Source organism: Lemur catta, unplaced genomic scaffold (assembly GCF_020740605.2).
Source record: "Lemur catta isolate mLemCat1 unplaced genomic scaffold, mLemCat1.pri scaffold_41_ctg1, whole genome shotgun sequence".
Classification (NCBI taxonomy): domain Eukaryota; kingdom Metazoa; phylum Chordata; class Mammalia; order Primates; family Lemuridae; genus Lemur; species Lemur catta.
Genome location: NW_025423849.1, coordinates 1814158 through 1834901, shown reverse-complemented (window position 1 = coordinate 1834901; position 20744 = coordinate 1814158). Strand labels below are relative to the sequence as shown.

The following is a 20744-nucleotide window of genomic DNA, read 5'->3' as shown; positions in this document are numbered from 1 at the left end:
TTCACCTTCAGCACTACTTCTTTTTTCATGGCCATCTGGTGGGTAGTGCAGGAAATGTGTCTGTACAGCAAGAAATCTTACATCTTTGCAGTATTGAGGCTCTAGTTCAAACACTAGTAGCAAGTTGCTAGGGTAATTCCAAATATATTTACTATGCAGATCAATCAATTTGGTTGCACAATTATTCACAACCCAGAAAAACTAGGTGGTGTTATCCTATTACTGAGGAGATTAACTTTGTTTCGATTGAAATGTTCTGATGAATCAAGCACATGGACACTAAACTGAAACTCGGACATTGTTCATGTTGCCAAAAGCCTTCTTCATATTTATGCCCTCAGATCCTGCCAAAACTGAAATGAGAAAAGAAAAATGACCTAATGATTTGATACACCTCAATCTTTGCAAAATAGATTATGGTGACATGAGATAGTTTTATTCTTTGGAATGTCCATGTGTCCTAGATTAAATGGAAAAATTATTTCTGAAATATAATTAGAGAGTATTAGTGTGTTCTCTACTTACAAAGGTAGAGATGGGTTTGGGTACTGCAAAGTAAATAAATATAATTAGTTTAGACAGTATATGTATATAGACATACATATTTTTTCGGTCAAAATATTTAGAAACACTATGAATCCAATTAGTTAATGCTGGAGTAAAGGTAAATGAGTAGTAGTCCCCAAAGAAGAGTCATTTCAGTATAAAAACAGAATGTGTGCTGCCCCTTCTCTGGTAAGCAGATAAACACTACAGCTTAAGATGCATATGTGGAGAACGGTTTTCTTTTCAATATTTGAGGACTTTGATGATGGGAGCTGCTTCTCCCCCTCAAATCCTTCGGTTTTAAAAGAAACGCCAGTGAATAGATATAAAGCATCTGCGTTGTTCTGCAAGGAGTAGGGAGTCGAGCAAATGATGGATAACTAAAAATGTAGAAATAATTCAAAGACATAATGTTCAGCATCAGTTTCAACTTCTTATTCTATGGAGAAGCCTTTAGTGTAGCTAAATGGTCAAACTGACCTGGTGTAGCCTTTTCCCACAAACCTGTGGGAATGCTTGTGAATCGTAAAATCGCCAATGGTAAGCAAAACAAAAAATTAAAAGGAGCTTGAATAATTTGCCATTGTATCAATTAAATACCCAGGATGGCCACAAGAAGCACAGTGTATGTAAAAGACAATTAAACTTGCCCCAGGATACCTGCAGTGGTTGCCCCACTGTCATTTTGCAAAATTTATCTGCAATTACATACGATCAACTAGTCAATTTACCAATCTTGGTTAAACCACAGGTTCACTTAGAGAACATAAACATTTATTATTTGAAATCGTATAAATAATGATAATAAGTAAATAAGCCTGGTTAATTTTTTACTACTTAAAAATATATTAAATGGATTTAACCATGAATAACAACTGTCTTAAGAGTAAGGAAACATTTCAAACCACTAGAAAGCTTGTCTTTAATATTTATAGACTGCTGTTTAGTTATGCTAGCTCACCAGCGCAAGGGATTTGCAAATCTAGTAAATAAAAGGTTCCTTTGGGTTTTCATATAGCTGTGCAAGGCTCTCTGAATAGAAGGTATGACATACATGAAGCCATTATGACCCTTTCTCGGCACTGGAGGCTCCTCAGGACAGCAGCCAACAGTCCTGCCTACCTGTGACAACACGTCAAAGCACATTCCCTCATCCCTCCACCACCAGCCACCAAGGTCCCGTAAGTCACTTGCAGAAACATGAGCATATTTGTCAAAGCTCTTACAGACAGTACATATTACAAAACTTAAAATCAGATTCATCTGTATAAATACAACACAAAGTATACAATTTAAAAAAAGAACCCATAGTATCATTCAGATTCACTTAAAAACTATCCAATGTGCCTGATCATGTGTAGGCCACAAAACTGAAATAAATTCACGATGACCAAAAAGAAGGATGGGAATTCTGATTTACTTGAAGCAAATGCATCTGGAATAAATGAAATCCACTGTTTTATTACAGAGAGTGGAAAGTGCATGAGTATAATTTAGTGAGAATAATTTCAAGGAATGGTCTGCCACAGAGATTTCTGTTACTTTCTTTTCCTTTTTAAGTGCAAATATTTAGTCTTTAGAACTTCTATTTTAAACTCGAGGGCGTTTTGTTTTTGTTTGGATCTTCCATGCCACATCTGATAATAACTCTGAAGCATTTGATCTAACTGCAAAGAAAAAGAATGTAGTTTTGGTAGCAGGCGGGGTCCCCGTGTTTGCCGAAATTGAGAGTCCCTGAGCAGTGAGCAAGCAAGGGCTCTGTGCACTTTTGCCTTGGAATGCCCACCATTTGCCAGCTTGGACAAACAGAATCCCTCTAGGCAAAAATGCAGCAATAAAAAAAGCTGGATTCTCAAAAGTGGTTTTATTCTGTCGTCTTTTGCAAACAATGAAAATGTTGACTGAAGTTAGTTGGATGTTTTTAAAAATCCAAAAATTCTCTGATACAGTTAAAAAATTTGAGAGAAATATAGCATATCTGTAGTCTGATCTTTCCATATTTGAAAAGGGAGAAATAAAGTAGGGAGAAGTAAAGGCTCCTGGCCTGCCCTAAGGAGCGGTTTCCGGCTCGCGCTAGGTGAGCCCTCATTCTGCAGGTAACTGTGGAAAGCAGTGGAAAGATACCGACTTCCGCCCAGCCCAGCGAAGGAGAGCTCACTTGACGCACAGAACCCATGTGCTAACGCTCCCTAAACGCAGGCTGTCGGCACGTGATGGCATGACTGGGAAGGGTTTTCGAGTTCATTATGTCAATAACCTGTGGATTGGGGATTTCCACATGCATTTCAACTGCAATGACTCCAGCCTTCTCCAGCACTTCCCTAAATGGCTGCCAACTTTCATTCTGGAAGGAAATTAAATTAATATAAAAAATGTGAAATTAAAACATGCCAAGGAGTTAAACTTTCCATTCTGTCATCCACTCCCCCTGACCCTCCTGGTGCATAGTTCACGACAGGGCTGAGGTCAGGGGTCATCCTGTTTCAAAGGCTGGCCAAGCCTACAGAAGGAGATGGCTTGAAAGAGGATCAGACTTTCAAGTAAGTACCTTGGACTCCCACCACCACTCCTGCCAAAAGAACGATGAATAATAGCAATGGCCAAACAAATGCACCACAGATAGGAACAGTCTTTAATCCAGAAAGCTAGACCCACTATATTAAAGCAAGGAGTACATCTCCCAAAATGGACCTGATAGGTGATTAGAAGATATCAAAAACAATGTAGAAAATAACGCAAAGAAAAATGGGCACAAAATACTGCATACCTTCTTCCTACCAAAATGTCATGTGACAAGTGACGTAGCTGGGATAACTTCCACTGTCTTGGGAGAAACTGATGACTGCTGGAATAATGAAAGCTCCTCAGGGAACAGTAATATGCCTGGTTGCTTTCTTAGTTTGGCAACTAAGCCTTATTTCCTGTTGACCTGCCACAAAATGTAAATGACTTCCTGTGTAATGTTCCCCAAAGCGGTTTACAAACTGCACACCTCATTCTCTACCGAAATCTAGCTACGATGGAGCATAGCAGATGCCACAGCATTTAGCAACAGCACACGCCACCCAGGAAGGCGAGACATGAATTGCCATGGCCAACAAACAAATACTGAGTCCTCGCTGTATGTAACACCTATAAATTAGATTTTTATAGTCATGGTAGCCAAGAATTGAACGACTTCACAGATTCCTTAGGATACCAAGAGCTAAATATGGCCCAAAGAGCTAAAATCAAGAGAATAACAGTTTGCCGAGAAATGACTCCATACTTTAAACTGAAGTGGGTGATATGAGGGCTCAGAATAAATATCTTAGCAATTTATAATCTGCTTATAAAGACAAAACATATATCCAGGTAGCAGAATCCAATAATGTCAGTATATTCACTCATTCATTATTTTTTCCTTCAACGTCTGTGTAATGAGTCCCTGCTACACGCCAGGCACTCTTCTGGGGAGAGCGATGACCTCATGAGGGGGACATTCTAGTGGGAGTGAGAGACAACACATAAACAGATATGCAAATACGAAAACACTGGTAGACTGGTAGCTATGCAAAAATTAAAATAGGCTTGTGTGAAAGACCGTGTGTGATTTCTTGGAGGAAATGACATTTATGCTGAGATCTGAGTGACAACAGGAAGCCAGTGAAGCAAACGTACGGCAAAGAGCATTCTGGGGAGAGAAATGGTGGGTGCAAAGGCCCTGGGGTGGCACTAAGCTTGGGGTATTAACAAAAGGAAAGGGCATCAGAGAACAGAGTGGGAGAGAGGGAAAGGTAAAGTGCAGACCACACAGAGCCTTACAACCATATTAAGGTGGCTGGATTATATTCTGAGTGTGATGGAAAGCCCTCGAATCCCAGCAGGGCCACGATACGATTCATGTTGTCCATGGTGTAGAAAATGGATTTCAGGGAAACTGCAGAAATAAAAAACAACCTCATCTCTGTAAAAGCAAAAAGATCAGATGATGGCTACTGCAGTTGTGCAAGGTAGAGATGGTGGTGGCTTGGAGTTTGCAGAGAAGATGGAAGACAACGGAGAGCCCTGGGATGTGTTTTACAGATGGCGGCCCAGAGTATGCAGGTGAGCTGTCGGCAGAAAGCGAGGAAAAGAGAGGAATCAAAAATAACACACTGACTACAGGAACACACATACAATAAAGTGATAAAACATAATGGAAGAAATCAGAGAGAAATAAAATTTGTCAAGCAGAATTTCCAGGTGGCATCAAATAAATTACGAATAGTGGGACATTTTAGATGCCTTTTTAAAAACTAGTTATTATACTTAACAAGGTGTTGGAGCAGAGGAGCAAAGAGGAAGGTGGTCTCTCCATGTGATGAGAAACACAGAGGAGGAAGGCCAAGGTGGAAAGTAGTAAGATGTGTCGGTTAGAACAATAAAAGTACTGATTCCCATTGTCACGGTGGGACATGGGGTTTGCCAGACGCAGGGAGGGCTGGTGGGACACACTGGAAAAAGGCAGTAAGTGCATCCCTGCCCCCCAAACCTGCTTCCTCAAACTTACATTTCAAATGCAAGAATGCACAGTATTAGAGGCCAACTAATTTGTCAAGAGTACCTGGAGGAGGAATAAGTTCAAAGCCCTATTTTAGTTCTGGAAAGTGGTAGTTTATAGCAAGTAAGAAGGAAACAGCATAAGAGAGACATACAGAAGTTATGAAGAAAATTTGACAAGAAAGTATTACTATTTGGCATACGTGACTGGACATATTCATAAGCTGTGTCCAAATAAGATGATTAAAACCCATGAGCCTTCCGACAAACACACACCTGCCAAAGTCATATAACTTAGGCTTCCAGGCACGTTTTTGGGAAGCAACAGCATCAGCGGAGCAATCCTAAAGTCAACGGAATAATCGGGACTGCAGGGGGCTGCCCAGGCCTGGGCCACGAAGATGCAGACGGTGAGTTCACAGAGTGGACCAGACCGGCGAGAAACGCGGGCTGGAGGAGAAAAGAAGTGACGGGCAGCATCCTTAGGATGGAAGCCACGCTGGGAAGTATCACACCCTAGAGGAGAAAAATCAACAATCTCTTCATACATTTTATAGTACACACGTTAAGCGCTCGTTAAATACGGATGAACTAATGGACCAAACTGAATAATCACTCTGTCTTCTGACCTGAGATCATTACTAATTTTGTGTGTTAGTGACAGCAAGGATGAAACTGAAAACCAAAAACAGAATACTATAGCAGGAAAAAAATTTTCTAAAACACTACCCAACTTTTCACTCGTCCATCAGCAACAACCTTGAATTTTTACACACTTTCCATCTATCTATCTATCTCGAATCATACGTACTGCCTTCTCAAAGGATCTTAAAAATTCAAAAGGTCTTTCTAGGTCTAGTTACCACATTAACAAAACAAGGTACTTAAATGATTCAAGCTCAAAGATATTCCTGTTCTCAAGACAAATCTGGTTTTAAAAACGGCTTTGGTGGTTCTGCCAGCTCTGTCTGCTAAACATCTGGGCTGCACCCTCCCTAAAGTCTGGATCAAAGAAATGTTTTATAACCTAGTTTCTAGTGACGTAATAAGCAGCGATACCACCAAGGAGGCAGTGACAACAGAAACTTTTCAAAGAGTCAGCATGGCGGGATGGGAGAGCTCCCAGCTGACACGGCAACTGCTGCCAGCACTGCCCGAGCCGCTGCGGACAGGCCAGCAAACAACACGTGTGCCGATCGTGAGCTTGCAGAGCCTGTGCTCGTGGGTTAGAGACATGATGCACAAGCAAACAAGGAAATGCAATTAATATGCTGATTCCAGAGAGCAGTGAGCACTGTAAGGAAAACAACACTGGCTGAGAGGCCGGAAGGGAATTACGGAGACAGGGTGGGTGGGGGGAGAAGGAGCCCTTCTGGGCCGAGTGGTCAAAGATGGCCTCTCCGAGGAAGCAACATTTCAGCAGAGACTCAGATGAAAAGTGAGCCACCCAGAGCCAGTGGGGATGTTTCACAGTTGAGGACACTGAGGAAAGAGAGAGGGGAAGGGCAAGGTCCTCCCAGGCTTCACACCCGGGAAGCTGCCTCACCTGTGGGTTAACTGCCACCATCAGCCGTCAAGAGGGACACACTGCCAAGCCGCAGGGATGAGGACACAGGCACTGGCTCACTGTGGCCTGCCAGTGGCATTCCGTGAGGGACAACCGGCCAGTGCTAAGCTCAGGGAGGACGGCAGAGGCTTGGAGGCCCATTGTCAGATGAGAGACGTATCAGAGATCTGGCCCAGCATGGCTTTCGAGGGAAGGAGACTGAGCTCAGCAAGGCACAGACCCCGAAGGAAGGAGTTTGAAAAGCAGGAGGTGTCCCGGCAGAGGAAGGATGCTTCCTGACTGTCCAGAGTGACAAACAAAAAAAAAGAGTGCTATAAAATCTCCGGGGAGAGTCTTAACAGGATTGTGGCAGGGGGGTGTTTACTTAGACGATATGTTATCTGAGCTCTCCCTGTACACTGTCAGGAAGTCAACTGGTGTTTATCAAGTGCCTATTGCCAGTCCCCTGGAAGCCCCGGAGGCCGATAACGTGGAATCAGAGTCCTCTGGTGAAACTTGAGACTTTGTTTCTTATGGTACTTTATCTTATTTGAATTATATTTTTTTTAAATATATTTTTTCTCGTCCCTACAGAAAAGATCTCCATGAGGCTTACATGACATAAGTTTAGGAGCAGAAATTACCCTTCACCTATCTTTAGATCACCTGCGCAGCTGTTTTTAGTCTCCTAGCATAAAGTAGGCGCCAGATAAATAGTTGCTGAATTATACTGCTTTCAAGAAGCTACTAGCAGAGAGCAAAGCAGTCTGACATACGGTATAAGGAAGCCTCTTTTCCGTCCTTAAGAATACAAAAATGTCCTGGTAAGGATAAATACAGTGCATTACTCAGGAGGGCCTCTTTCCTCTGAAAACGTGTAAATTTTGACCTGGCTGGGATACATTCTGATCTGAGAGCAGGCATGGTATAGAATAGTGCTTCTCAACCCTTAGTGTGCATACGAATTACCCAGTTTTCCCATCAAAATGCAGGTTCTTGTTCAATGGGTCTGGGGGGCGGGGTCTTGAAAATGGTCCCTTTCTGACAAGCGCCTGGGAGATGCGGACCCGACAGTTCATGGACTGCACTTTGAGTAGCCGGGTTATACGGCTTTGTCGCTTCCAACCCTAGTATTCTCATGTATTTTTATTTTCAAACTCCCCAAATACTAAGACCTATCACCTGATAGTGGCAGCACTATGATATTCACCTCCAGCACTTTGGTTGTTCAAACATTCTGATCTCTAATTTTCATTCATTACCAAGGTTTAATATTTAATATTTTAGACATCTATTTAGGGAGAGGAGTGGATGAAATAGAGACTGTCCATATCCTTTCTTCCTTTTTTTAAGAGAACTATTATTATGGCCACGTTATTTCACAGTGATCTCTTTTCTCTACCTTATTTACATAAAAGAGAAGTCCATTCTCTCTGAGTAGTTCGTGTTTCTCTTAAAGCCCAGTAACGGACCAGTGGACCACTCGTGTACTTAGCGGAGTTTGGAAAAACACTAATAAATAAAATATTATCAAGAAGAAACCATTCGTTACTACCACAGAATAACAAATACCACAGATTAAAAAAGTGATGCTTCACTCCATGGGCCTAATCCCATATTTTCCCAAATAGCTGATGGTTCTCAAGCTTCACCTTCTCCAAGCAGTTTTTTTGATGTGTCAGCACTAAAGCCTGTCTATCACCACAGAGAATTTGTGGTGGCCTCCAGTGCCAAAGCACATGACGTAACCAAAGTAGTAATTTAAAAATAACTATAATGAAGGTAATATGATCCACAGATAGATGAGTGAGTAGATATACCAGGGATCTTAAATAGTTAAAATAGTTAAACCCTTTCCATGCCCTAGAAATATTCTTATTTCTAGAAAAAAAAAAGAAGAAAAAAGAAGGTACACAAGTATGTAGTTGTTATGTTTTAGCAAAAAGAAATAATTTAAAATTCAAATATGTATTTATTCTACCAGCCCTCTTATCTAAGCACCACCCCCCCCCCCAAAAAAAAACAAACCAAGACACATCTTTGGAAAGATTAGATAATATTCTCCAAGGACACTGGTTCCTAACAATCTAGTAATTTGGAGAACCCAGCAGAAAGCATAGTTAACACATCACTTCCCTTTTTATTCCCTCTCATTCTCTCCTAGCTCATGTGTCTCAGGGTCTCAGGTGAGCTCTTCCCACATCTTAGTTTCCTGTCAATTCACGACCGAACGTTCTTGCCAACACCTGAATTTAATTTTTGGTCTGCTCTTCACTCTTCCATCCTCCACTATCATGCAATTTTTATTTTTTCATTCATTCATTCATTCAATCATTCATTCAAATTTTGGTACAGTTAAAAGGCTGCCAAAGCAAAACAAAAAAAGATCACTTAGAGTAAAAAGATCTGAGTTGAAGAAGTCCTAACCAAACCATTATCACATTATCTGCTTTTGTACTTTGAGTGAGTCTTTTAATCTCTTTCAATCTCAATTACCTCATCTACAAAATGGAGACAATTATTCCCAGGATTGTTATAAGATTAAATGAAATAATGATGTGAGTACTCTTTTAAAACTAAAAAGGTTCTATTTATCTTTAAATGGTGTAGGCCAGTTTCTCAAACTGGTTGCAAAATTTTATTCAACAGCAAAAGACATGTTTCGACTTGCTCTTCAAATGGAGATAGAAGGAGTTCCAGCATCAGATTATTCTATCTTTATTCACCTAACCTCTAAGGTAAGAGGTTAGGACCCTATTCAAGTAGAGACTGACTAGAAAGAAGAACAAAGGAAAGGCCACAGTGTTGGATTTTTAAAAACAATCACATCAACAACAGTAAACTCTTAATATTTTTTAGCTTTGCTACACTGTATCTGAGGACATCAATGTTGTTTAATAAACAAAACTAGATTAGAACTGGTTCAAAGGTGAGCCTGCTCAGGCTCCTCAGGCACTAGATCTAGCCAAGGATTTCAGAGGCACGTGTTGAGATTAACGCACGGAGGATCAACATCAGTTCCTGGGTTGTTCTGCATTATTATCTCTGGATTAAGAGATGATTAAAGAAAAGGACACTTTCAAAAGGCAGACGCTGAAGACAGACCCCACAGTCATTTCTAATAATGCGTTTATAGCAAATTATGATGAAATGATACAAGCATATAAACCTACAGCAATTACAGAGATGACAAACCACAAATACTGACCTGGTGTGGGAATTCAGACCCACAATTATGTCATCCTTCTCCCCGCAAGGAAGTAAGATATACAGTTAGGTGTGGTTTGTTTTGTTTTTTTTTTAAAGGAAGCGCTAAGGAAAAAGCTGCAGCTTGGGGTCCACAATGTTCCGTGGTCATTACACAAAATAGAGGCTGCTGCCAAGAGAAAAAGAGGTTTCAAAACTGCCTGGTTGTTGTCACTGCTTTGTAAATGTGTGAATGAACTTTAAATGTACAGATTTTCTTTTTAAATTACAGATTGAATTTGGTGGCTGGAGTATTAATATGGGTGTATAAATACTTTTACGGTCTGAACTTATTTTTTCTTATATTTCAAAGGGCTTTAAGCTTTCAGAATAGAATATATCCTCATATATATGTCTATGATAGCTCTCATTATTTCACTGAAACATACAGTTTCATTCAATATTTTGAAATAATCCATTTTAAAAATCTTAGGCTGATCTAATTTCACCTCTTACCTCTCAAGAATGCCACATAATTAATGGAATAATGTAATAACTGTATAGGTGAATTACCACTAATTATTACTAATTTTCAAAAGGGATTCTGTGACTTATTGATTTTTCAGTGATACAGCTGCCATACGTAATTGGAGTATGTTTAAATATCATGGGTTATGGGTCTCTAATAAACTTATAACTTACTTTTTTAATCACCAATTTTCTTATTAGGCTCTACTTACTGAAGAAAATGTTTTTATTTTTTCTTTTATCAGATAACTTGTCTCCAAGGTATGGCAAAGGCTCTATTACATGTGTATGCAGAAAGAAAGACAGCTCAAACTCAACACATAGCACATCCTAGAACATTTTAACACCCAGATTTGAATGGCTGGTCAGTCGGACTAATGAAGAAGGCTAAAGAAAGGAAAAGGGATTTGATTTCAAGAGATAGTCTCACAGCTATAAGTAGGCTTAAGAAAGCAAACTGATAATCGAGCTTGCCTTTTACGATTGGAGCAGAATTTGTGCGAATGGTGGCTGGGGGTGTGGGAAGGCCAGGGGAGGTTTACATCAGAACCTACACACATTCTGAGATGGAAACTCTATTATACTTTCCATGATTTCCCTATTAAAAAAAACTAACCTTCTGGAAGGACAGATGTTAGGCGTTATTTATCTGTTTATCACTGGTAGCCCTTAGCGCCATTTAGAACTAGAGTGTTTTTACTCTCAAAGAGAAGTTGTTTCTGCTGCACCTTAAATAATGATTTGAAAGTGGAAAAGTTTAATGGTTTCCCCTAAAAATTCTCTATTAGCTAACTATTACCAAAAACAAACAGTGCACAGGAAGCCTAGAATTATGGTCTCGTGGATGCAGGCTTAATAAATGATACTCCGAATCATTAAATTGCAAAAACATTCTAAGCAAATTGGGTCCATGCGAATGAATTTGGCAATTAATCTCAACTTAAAATTTTTAGAAATTTTCATCAGTTTTGCTTCTGAAACCAAAAACTTATGACTTTATTTAAAAAGTTTCTGCAAGTTTAGATAAGTCTCTTCACTAAAATGGAGTGTCAGGTTTCTCAGGCGTAAGAGGATACAGTATCTTCCTCACTGGGTTGCTCTGAGGATTAAGGAAAATGATGGATGTGGAAGGCCTATAACAACCAAGGGTTATATAAAGTTATACTATTATTAATAAATAGTCATTTCCATTTCTGTTGTAAAATTCAAAGCACAGAAACAACTGTAACATCGGTTAATAACTAACTTAACTGAAAAGCAATAAAATTTTAAAGAAAAACTTTAAAATGTAACACAACTGATATGGTTTGGATGTTTGGCTCCTCCAAATCTCACGATGAAATGTGATCCCTGCGTTGGATGTGGGGCCCGATGGGGGGTGCCTGGGTCCTGTGCCGATCCCCTCAGGAGTGGCCCGGTGCCCTCCTGCAATAATGAGTAAGGTCTCCCTTTATTAATTCCCGAGAGAGCAGGTTGTGTGGAGCCTGGCACCTCCTCCTCCCTCTCTTGCTCATCTCTTGCCATGTGACACACCTGCTCCCCCTCACCTTCCAGCTTGACGGGAAGCTCCCTGAAGCCCCCACCAGAAGCAGCTGCTGATGCAATGCTTCTTGTACAGCCCACAGAAGCATGAGCCCAATAAATCTCTTCTCTTTATAAATTACCCAGCCTCAGGTATTCCTTTATGTCAACGCAAAATGGACTAATACGATGATATTCATGAAAAGTGTTGGGAAGTATTTTTTAAACTATCAGAATACTGAAATTTTCAGAACATAACGGCATATAATATCTATTGATAACAGAGGAATTATGAAATGCTTATACAAATAACTAAGAATACTCCCGACAACAGTGACTAGTTTATGTGGGAAATTTTTCAGCTTCCTGCTCAACTCCTTTCAAGACCTCTCATTCTATAATGTATTGTCTACACCGTGGTCTTCAAACCTCTTAGAACTGTGATTTAAATATATATATATATTAATGTGTAATGTATAAAATACTTAAAGGCAATCTATACTGGGATGAGTATCATAACTATAGTGGATGACATTGTACATTTCAAATTTTTTTCAAGTTAATATCAGTGGTGTTTTGTGAACAGGGCTAATAAGAATGTCACTATTATTATTATTATTACTACTTTATTTTTTCGAGATGGGACCTTGCCATGTTCCCCAGGCTGCAGTACAGTGGCTATTCACAGTTGCGATCATAAAGCAACACAGCCTCGAACTGCTGGGCTCAAGCAATTCTCCTGCTCCAGCCTCCCAAGTGATGGGGTCTATAGGCACGTGCCATCACGCCCAGCAGAATGTCATCATTTTTACTTCAGAGAAGCTGTCACCATTTCCATTTTTTGTTGTTCCACGACCATCTGATATGCTGAGTAAGACTGTGCCTTTGTTAATTTGTTTATTATTAATAGTCATAAAACTTAATTTCATTATTTATACATAAAAGTGAATATAAATATTAATAGATCTGCTATTTCCTTCTTACACTATAATGGGGCATCTTGTCCACCGCAATGAAACAAAGAGGACACTCCCTTTCAGAGGCCTTTGCTTTACCAGGCCGGTGCTCTCAGAAGCTGGATACCTACTCCGTGTGACTTCAGAGGCAACGGGAAACTTCCACCACAAAATTAAAAGAGTATCTCGTATCTTTCATTGTATCGTCCTTAAAAGACAAGTTTTTAAATGCAAATATTCACTGGGCCTAACCTTGCAAAGTTAATCTCAAATGCACTTTCTATTTCCCGGACATCAGAATTTTAAATCTTTGATTCACACCACGGCATAATGAGCATGGGTTACATAATTTGTGGGGCCCAGGGCAAGACCTCTTGTTCAAAAATTAGGAATTTCAAGATGGTGACACTGGAGCATTCAGCCAAGCCCCAGGTCCCTCTAAGAGTGGCCCATGAAGCTGACCCAGGACGTAACTTAATACTTTTATAACAAACTGAGAATTATCAGGGGAAGAGAATAAAGAGCAGGTATATACTAAAGGTAGACTGTCCAAAACAGTAGAGCCTAGAGGATATAAATATATGTATACACAGACATACATACACACATATATAGATATATCACCCCTCTCTAAAATTTTGTCTAAGCTGGCCTCATTCCTATCTGGCTTTATCTAGCTATTAACATATCTTGGTAATACATTAGCTGATATCAGTTTATCCATTTCCCATGGCAGGGCTATTTTCATATTTATAGGGGACAATAAAAAAATTACTTTAAAAGTAAAGGAAAAATTATTTTTCAGGTAGTCTTTTAGTACCCTGAGAGGCCCAGGTAACATCTGGGGGCAGGGTGGCTTCCCTGGTATCTCCCAGGCCATCTCTCCTGTGACCCACCTGTTACTTCATCTGCTAGTATGGTGAATCTTGCTACTGCGATCATTAATTAGAGGGGCACAGTTTTGTCTCCATTTGGAGGTAGATTTATTTTTCCATAAAAAAGTAATGTATTTTCATAGCACATTTTCACAAACTTCGACAGATCACCCAATAGAAGTAACAATATCAGAGACTCAGGGAAGCAAAGAGATAAACAATTGCTGTCCTTTTCCAGTTTGCCAGGTGTTCTAGCTAGCAAACTCTGTTACCCTGTTGGCAACAAATGCCTCTTCAATTACAGGATCCAATTACTTGTGAATCAGTCCAAATTTGAAGCTTTTGACCGTATCAATGAATTTTAGGAATGCTGTAATTTAATATGAAATTATAACCTTGAGGACTATCAACATACACATGATATTTAGATCTACATCATGATATATATATGCTAGTGTTATGCATAAAAAGGTACTTATATGTTTTCTAATGTATTTTTAACAAAATTACTCAAATGGATCAAGTATGTTTATGTTTGTGTGGGTTTTTTTTATATGACAGATAATTTAACAAGAAATGTATTTCATCACTGGATAAAATGCATAATGTTCCACTTGGCAATGCCTACAAGCTTAGCATATATATGAATTAAACTCAGTCATCAAAGCCGTCTCCAAGTTGTATATGGATTACTATGGTTTACTTTTCACTACAATGTGCTGTAAATTGTAACCATCTACATTCCAGTAGGCACCTAACACCATAGCATCTAAATTGAAGAAAGCAATCCAAAACAACTCAGGCCCTTTTACACTAGCTTTTCTCTCTTAAACACAATATCAATATTTTCAAGAAAGTACCACAATGCCACCCCCTCATTTTGTTTACCAACTGTCTGGATACAGTATTGTCTGTGTTGCATATACTAACTTGTTCATAGTTCCTATATTATAATTTGTAAAAATAGTCATGGTGATTTCAAAAACAAGATATCACACCTTACAGGTATTTCTAATTATGAGTTCAGATTTTACTGCTTATTTTCAAAAACATTAAATTTCAATCTCATATTTTATGTACATCTGTATATATAAGGACATTGTTTCAGAAAAGAAGATATAGTTATGGTGATTTTTAGTTGTTGATAAAACACACATTTGAGTATAGTCCAATTTGGAATATATGTTCTCTGAGCACACAGCTGGAAGAAGAGGGTGTTTACCTTGATATTCTCTTAGAGGGAAGAAACATCGACAGAAACTTGTACAGTCTCCATTTATTTCAGCTGGTCACCACTATTTGTGGTATCGGCTGAAATCATTCCCATTAGAAATGCATGGATGTTGTTAACTCCATTTTTGTAATTTGGTTGTTACATTTAAACGTCTCCATCCTGCCAAGAGAGTGTCTAAGAGTTCCGCTCAAATGAGCTGACTTCTAATCATCCATAATCATGTTTTTATCAAGTTCCTTCCAAACTTTATATAACCCCATTATTTCTAAAAATGTTATTTTCTCACAACTATGAAAAGGGAACAAGTTATTTCAAAAGAAGAATTAAAAGAGACATTTGGTAAATTAACTATATATTTATACTACTACCTCCATCCATATTTTTTTAGATTCATTTCAGTTTTCATAAGTGAAACTAAAAATACTTCAGAGAACTATAGGAAACATTAAGTATGTGTCATGTTCAAATTTGCTACAGGAAAAAATTAACAAATGAAAACCAAGACTCATTCACTAATTTACTAAAATAAATCAGCTTCCAAAGCATCCGGAAATTATTGAAGGAATAATGACATGTAATCTTGGAAGTTTCTATACTTTTCTTATAAACATGAGGTCTCTGGACTTCAAAGTGAAATTTAAATCAAATTTAACTCAATAAGTTCCTCGAAAAAAATTGACATTGTAATAGGACCCAATACCCAGCTGTTCTGTGGTCAAATCTGTCTCTTCATTCCAAGAGGAAAAATCTACAGAAACATATTGCTAGCTGGCTTTTTACTCCACATTGATCAAATTCTCTATCCTTAATTTTTAAAATGTAAAACAAGCAACTCATTTTTTTTTTGGGAGGGGATTAATAAGATATACTTTATGTTTTCCAAATATTTTAAAGGACTAAAATTCATGTATTTGTTGGTGTGCAGTTTTTAGTAAAATACCAAAAGGAAAAAAAGGTGTGGATATTAAATCTTTGGGTTATGTGTTTAGGAAGTAGGCAGCCAAGAATCCTGCTTTTAGCACTGGCTGGGGCACTCATAGGCTATGGAACAGCAAATGCCGGGTGTCATCTCAGAAGTTTCAAGAAATACAGGGAATACATGCATCCAAGCAAACGCAGACTCAAACTGAAATGCTGTGGTTTTTCCCAAATATATAACTGAATTTATAGTCAACATACCACTATATGATACAATAAAATATTAGCATTTTTATTTTTCCATGTCATACTCTGTTATTGTTTTTAATGACAATGAAGTATGTACTGTTCTTCCTAGGTGGAAATAAACATGGAAGCGTGACGGCATGCATCCTAGATGTCATTTAATTTTGCTCTTGTAATATAACGGAAAAATAAAGCAGAATTTATCCTAACTTCAAGGCACGAAATGCAAAGTATTTTTAAAAGGAGTATTTAGTAGATACCGAAGGACTTTGATTTTAAAACCAGTTTTCAAGGCAAAACTATTAGAAAGGAACATAGATCAGTAGTTACCAGGAATTAGGTTAAGGGAAGAGGATGACATCAAAGAGGCATAGTGTGAGAGAATTTTTGGAGTGACAGAATTATTCCATAGCATAACTATGATGGTGGACACGTCATTCTTCCCATTTGTCAAAATTCACAGAACCTACACCATGAAGAATGAATTTTACTGTACACAAATTAAAAATAAAACACAAACTAATTTTAAAAAAATAAAAATTTAAAATAAAATCAGCTTTCAAAGCAAACATCTGGTGTGGTTTACTATTTATTATTCAGTTATGCTGTGGCTTCTACTAAATGGCTGTGAACCAACAGGGGAAGAATAAATTATGTTCTTCAGAATAATCCTTCCAAATAAACATTTATAAGGTCTAGCTATTATTTCAAGGTCAAATGAATTAGCTGGATTATTTTTGTTGGTTATGCTTGCCTTTGACCCACAGATGACTACGGGATATACTTTCTTCCTAATCAGTAGCTCATGGCGACTGACTGTGGCAGGGTTCAATCTGTGAGCTGCTGCTGTGGGCCCCTGGCTCCCCCAGGCTAGGGCTGACAAGAAGACCGAGCAGAAAAAGTGGGAGCGAGCACTGGTTGGTCACAGGTATCAACCTCCTCATCACAAAGAAACTCAGGAAGGGAGATTAAAATCGTTTTAATCAGCACGTATTATGTGCAATTCACACACTGCTCCCAGGCTTTCTGATAATTCAGGTGCAATCATTCCATTTCCAGTATCTGCTCATCCATCATATCAAAGTAATATGTTCTAACAACAGCAAGAAAAACACTCAGTTTTAAAATAAAAATTCTGACCTCTGGACAGTCTGAATAGAACTGCTATAGAAATAAATACACAAAGATAACAACAGATACACTTTATTTCTACACCCCCGTTCATTTCAAATAGTTTATTAGAGTTTTAGAACATATTTTTCCCCCTACCAGAGAGTCTCTTTGGTGAGTCCAAGAGAGAAAACTGAAATCTGAATCGCCAAGGTTCATAAAGCCAATTGAAAAAGCCTCTTGCCGGGATCGTATAGTGGTTAGCACTCTGAGCTGTTAAAAAGTCTTTGCATTAAGTTATCTGAGGACCAACCCACTGTGGCTGCTTCCAACGCACCATAGCCTCTGCACAACAGTGCAAAGGCTGTGACATCAGTTTTGAGTCTTTAACATTCATACTTTATCACATGAACGTCAAACAGACCCAGGACAAATAAACTGAGGGTAGGGGCTTCCCTTACTCTTAGAAGAGTACTTTCCAATTATATATTTTGTTAACATCTTAAGAGATAAAAGCTGTATCTGCAAGTGATTAAAAGATGTTTTATATTCGTGGCTTGATTTCTGCTAAAATGAATGCGTAATTTAAACCACACATAATTCATAGCAATTTAGTCCTATTACAGAGTTCTAGCTTCTTTTTTATGATACTTACTAATTAAAACAGAGTGTTACTGCCATGCTGAGCCTGAGTCTTTGACATACAGGTTTAACGAATAAAATGTCCTGACACACAAATGAAAACAATGATGCAGGCAAGGCTGCAAGCTGTTATGTTTCAAGCGTGTGGTAAAGATTAAGGACATTCACCGAAGTTAAGAACTGTGCAGAGAAGGGACTCGAAATTTCTTTCCTTAAAGGAAGAAGTAAAGGATTTTTAAGAGAAATCTGAAATAGTCCTAATTTCTCTAACTTCTTGGCCCCTTGTTCCCAGTTGTCCCCTTACCCCCTCCAGGAATTTAAACTCGTAAGAGTCACTTTTGAAGAATAAGGGGTATTTTAATATAATCCTGAATACAGGTTTAGATTGAAAATGGGTATTGGGACCATAATTAATTATGTTGCCAAGATTTTTAAACTTTAAGCAGACAGACTGAGGCAAATGACATTTCATAAAGAGTACAACCTTCTAAAAGTTCACGGATTAAAAGTCTGATAAAATGACAGTATCTTTCTGACATTTGATTAATCCCATATGCAGAAGGACTGTGAGGAATTAATGCCGTTTTGGCGTTTTCACTTTCTGAAACCACTGTAATAAGAGACTGACATGCAATCAAGTATAAACACGAGTCCTCAGCGAGGGTTAGGGCCTTATTATCACTTTCAATAAACAGTAATGAATGATAATAAATGCCGATCGCCCTCGCTACCCTCTGCTCCATACACATAGCGTCCATCCATCACTTCTTCCGGGATAACAGAGCAGTTGGATCCCACCAAACCCTCAGCAACCGCCCCCTTGGGAAGGAGGTTTTCTCTCCCCTTCTGGGACCCCTGGGAGGGCTCTGCTTGTCTGCAGGGGTGGAGAGCGGAGCAGGCCCCATTTATTTGCACTGACGACTCCCCCGTCCTGGGCGCTCAGGGGACGGGACGGGGGGGGGGGGGAGGGAAAGGGGGAGGAGGGGGGAGAGGGAGGAGGTGGAGGAGGGGGGGAGAGGGAGGAGGGGGGAGAGGGAGGAGGGGGAGGGGAGGGGAGAGGGAGGAGGGGGAGGGGAGGGGAGAGGGAGGAGGGGGAGGGGAGGAGGAGGAGGGGGAGGAGGAGGAGGAGGAGGAGGAGGAGGAGGCGGAGGGTACGGGGGGGGGGGGGGAGGAGAGAGCCGCGTGTCTGCCGAGATCAACTAAATGCAAACGCAGATTGTCCCTGCCATCCAGCGGGACCGTCAGACAAGCAGCGAACAAATCCATCAACCCCACGAAGTTGCTAAAAACTCTGCAAAAGACACACACAGACAGACGTTTGCTCGGGTTCATTTCCCGCTCCAGGTCTCGGCTTCCGGGAGGCACTCGTGCCCGCAGCCAGGGTGGGCAGCACCCCGCAGGGGCAGCTCGGCGCCAGCGGGCGGGCCGGTGCGGGGCGGTGCGGGACGCTGCAGGACGCTCGCCCCTGCTGGGGCCGGGTGCGGGCAGGAAGGGCGCACGAGCAGACGACATCGCCCCCCACCTCGGGCAGCTCGCGACGGGCCCCAAGGAAACAGCTGGGACCCGGAGTCGCGGGCGCGGCCCCGCGTGTAGCAGCCGGGAGGGAAGGTGGCGCGGCCGGCGCGCCCCGACCCGCGCACGGACGGCCGAGGCCGCGACGCCGAGGCGCCCGGCTGCGGCGGGAGGGTCCCACCGGGGGCGGCTTTGCCCTCGGAGCGAAGTACCAGCCGGCCCCAGGCCCCCCGCTCCGCCCGGGGAAGTTTCTCTGACGACGCCGCCCCGACCTCGCGCCCTTCGCCCCCCGCAGCCGCCCCGCACACCCCGGCCCCGCAGACCTTCCCGCGGGCCGGAGGGGCGCGGGCCTGGAGAGGGGGCACGGCGCTCCCGGCGGGCGGGCCTGCGCGGGGTGAAGGCTCCGCGGCTTCCCGGACCCCGCCGCACCCCGGGTCCCGGTCCCCGCGCCTTCCCCGCCAGCGCGACGTCCGTCCGCCGCCTAGCGTTTCTCGGGGCCGCCCCGCCACGGGGGCAGCCTGGAACCCGAGGGAAACCCGCCCCGCACCCCGCTGCCCGCAGCTCCCGGGAGCCGGCGCCCTTGGGAGCCCCGCCGGCGCTTCCGAATCGGGCCCGCGGGAGCCCGCGAGCGAGCGCCCCTGCGCCGGCGCTGCCGCTCGGGCGTCGGGCTCTGCCTGCTCTCGCCGCTCACCTCAGAGATCCGTCCGGCCTCCCGGGGGAGGCGGAGAGCGGCCGCCCCGAGGTGCGGCGCGAGCAGCCCGGCGCCGGCGTCCGGGAACCGGGCGACCGGAGGGCGGGGGCGGAGCGGGGAGAAGCGAAAAATTCCGTCGGCGGAAGCGTCCCAACTTTGCCGCCGGCTCAGCAAACTTCAAAGGCGGGCGAGGGCGCGCGGCGGGCGGCCGCCGAAGTGGCCGCGAAGCGAAGCCGGGAGCCGCGCGGGCCGGGGAGTCCCGGGCGGAGCTGGGAGCGGCGGGAGGGCCTTTGAAAAGGCGGGGGGCGTGCGGGCGCCGGGCGGCGGGACGATGCCGGCGCGCGGCTCGGTTCGCTCCGCTGTCTGGCGGCTCCGAGCGGGGAGTGTGTGTTCGCTCCGAGTGTCACCGCTGAGCCCGGAGCTGTCCCCTCCCAGCCACAGCCGCTCCCGCCCCGCCGCCACCGCCCGCCCCTCCCTCCGCTGCCCGCCGCCTCCCCCCATCCCTCCTTCCCTCTCCCGCTGCGCGCCAGCGCGCTCGCACACTCCTCTCTCTCTCACTCCTCTCACACTCCTCTCTCTCTCACACACATATGCACACACTCCTCTCTCTCACACTCCTCTCTCACACACACACACGCGCGCGCGCACACTCCTCTCTCACACACACTCCTCACACACACTCCTCTCACACACACACAGCGCACATACTCTT

At 42.2% G+C, this 20744-nt stretch overlaps 1 long non-coding RNA gene across 1 annotated transcript; it reads right to left on the bottom strand.

Annotated features, from left to right (window-relative positions):
- Nucleotides 1-3302: 3302 nt before the first annotated feature.
- On the bottom strand, nucleotides 3303-20188 carry LOC123629773. Its single transcript, XR_006732234.1, has 3 exons — nucleotides 20033-20188; nucleotides 5344-5583; nucleotides 3303-3475 (listed from the first exon to the last, which is right to left on the bottom strand). It is a non-coding gene; the product is annotated as an uncharacterized LOC123629773 (long non-coding RNA).
- Nucleotides 20189-20744: the final 556 nt, after the last annotated feature.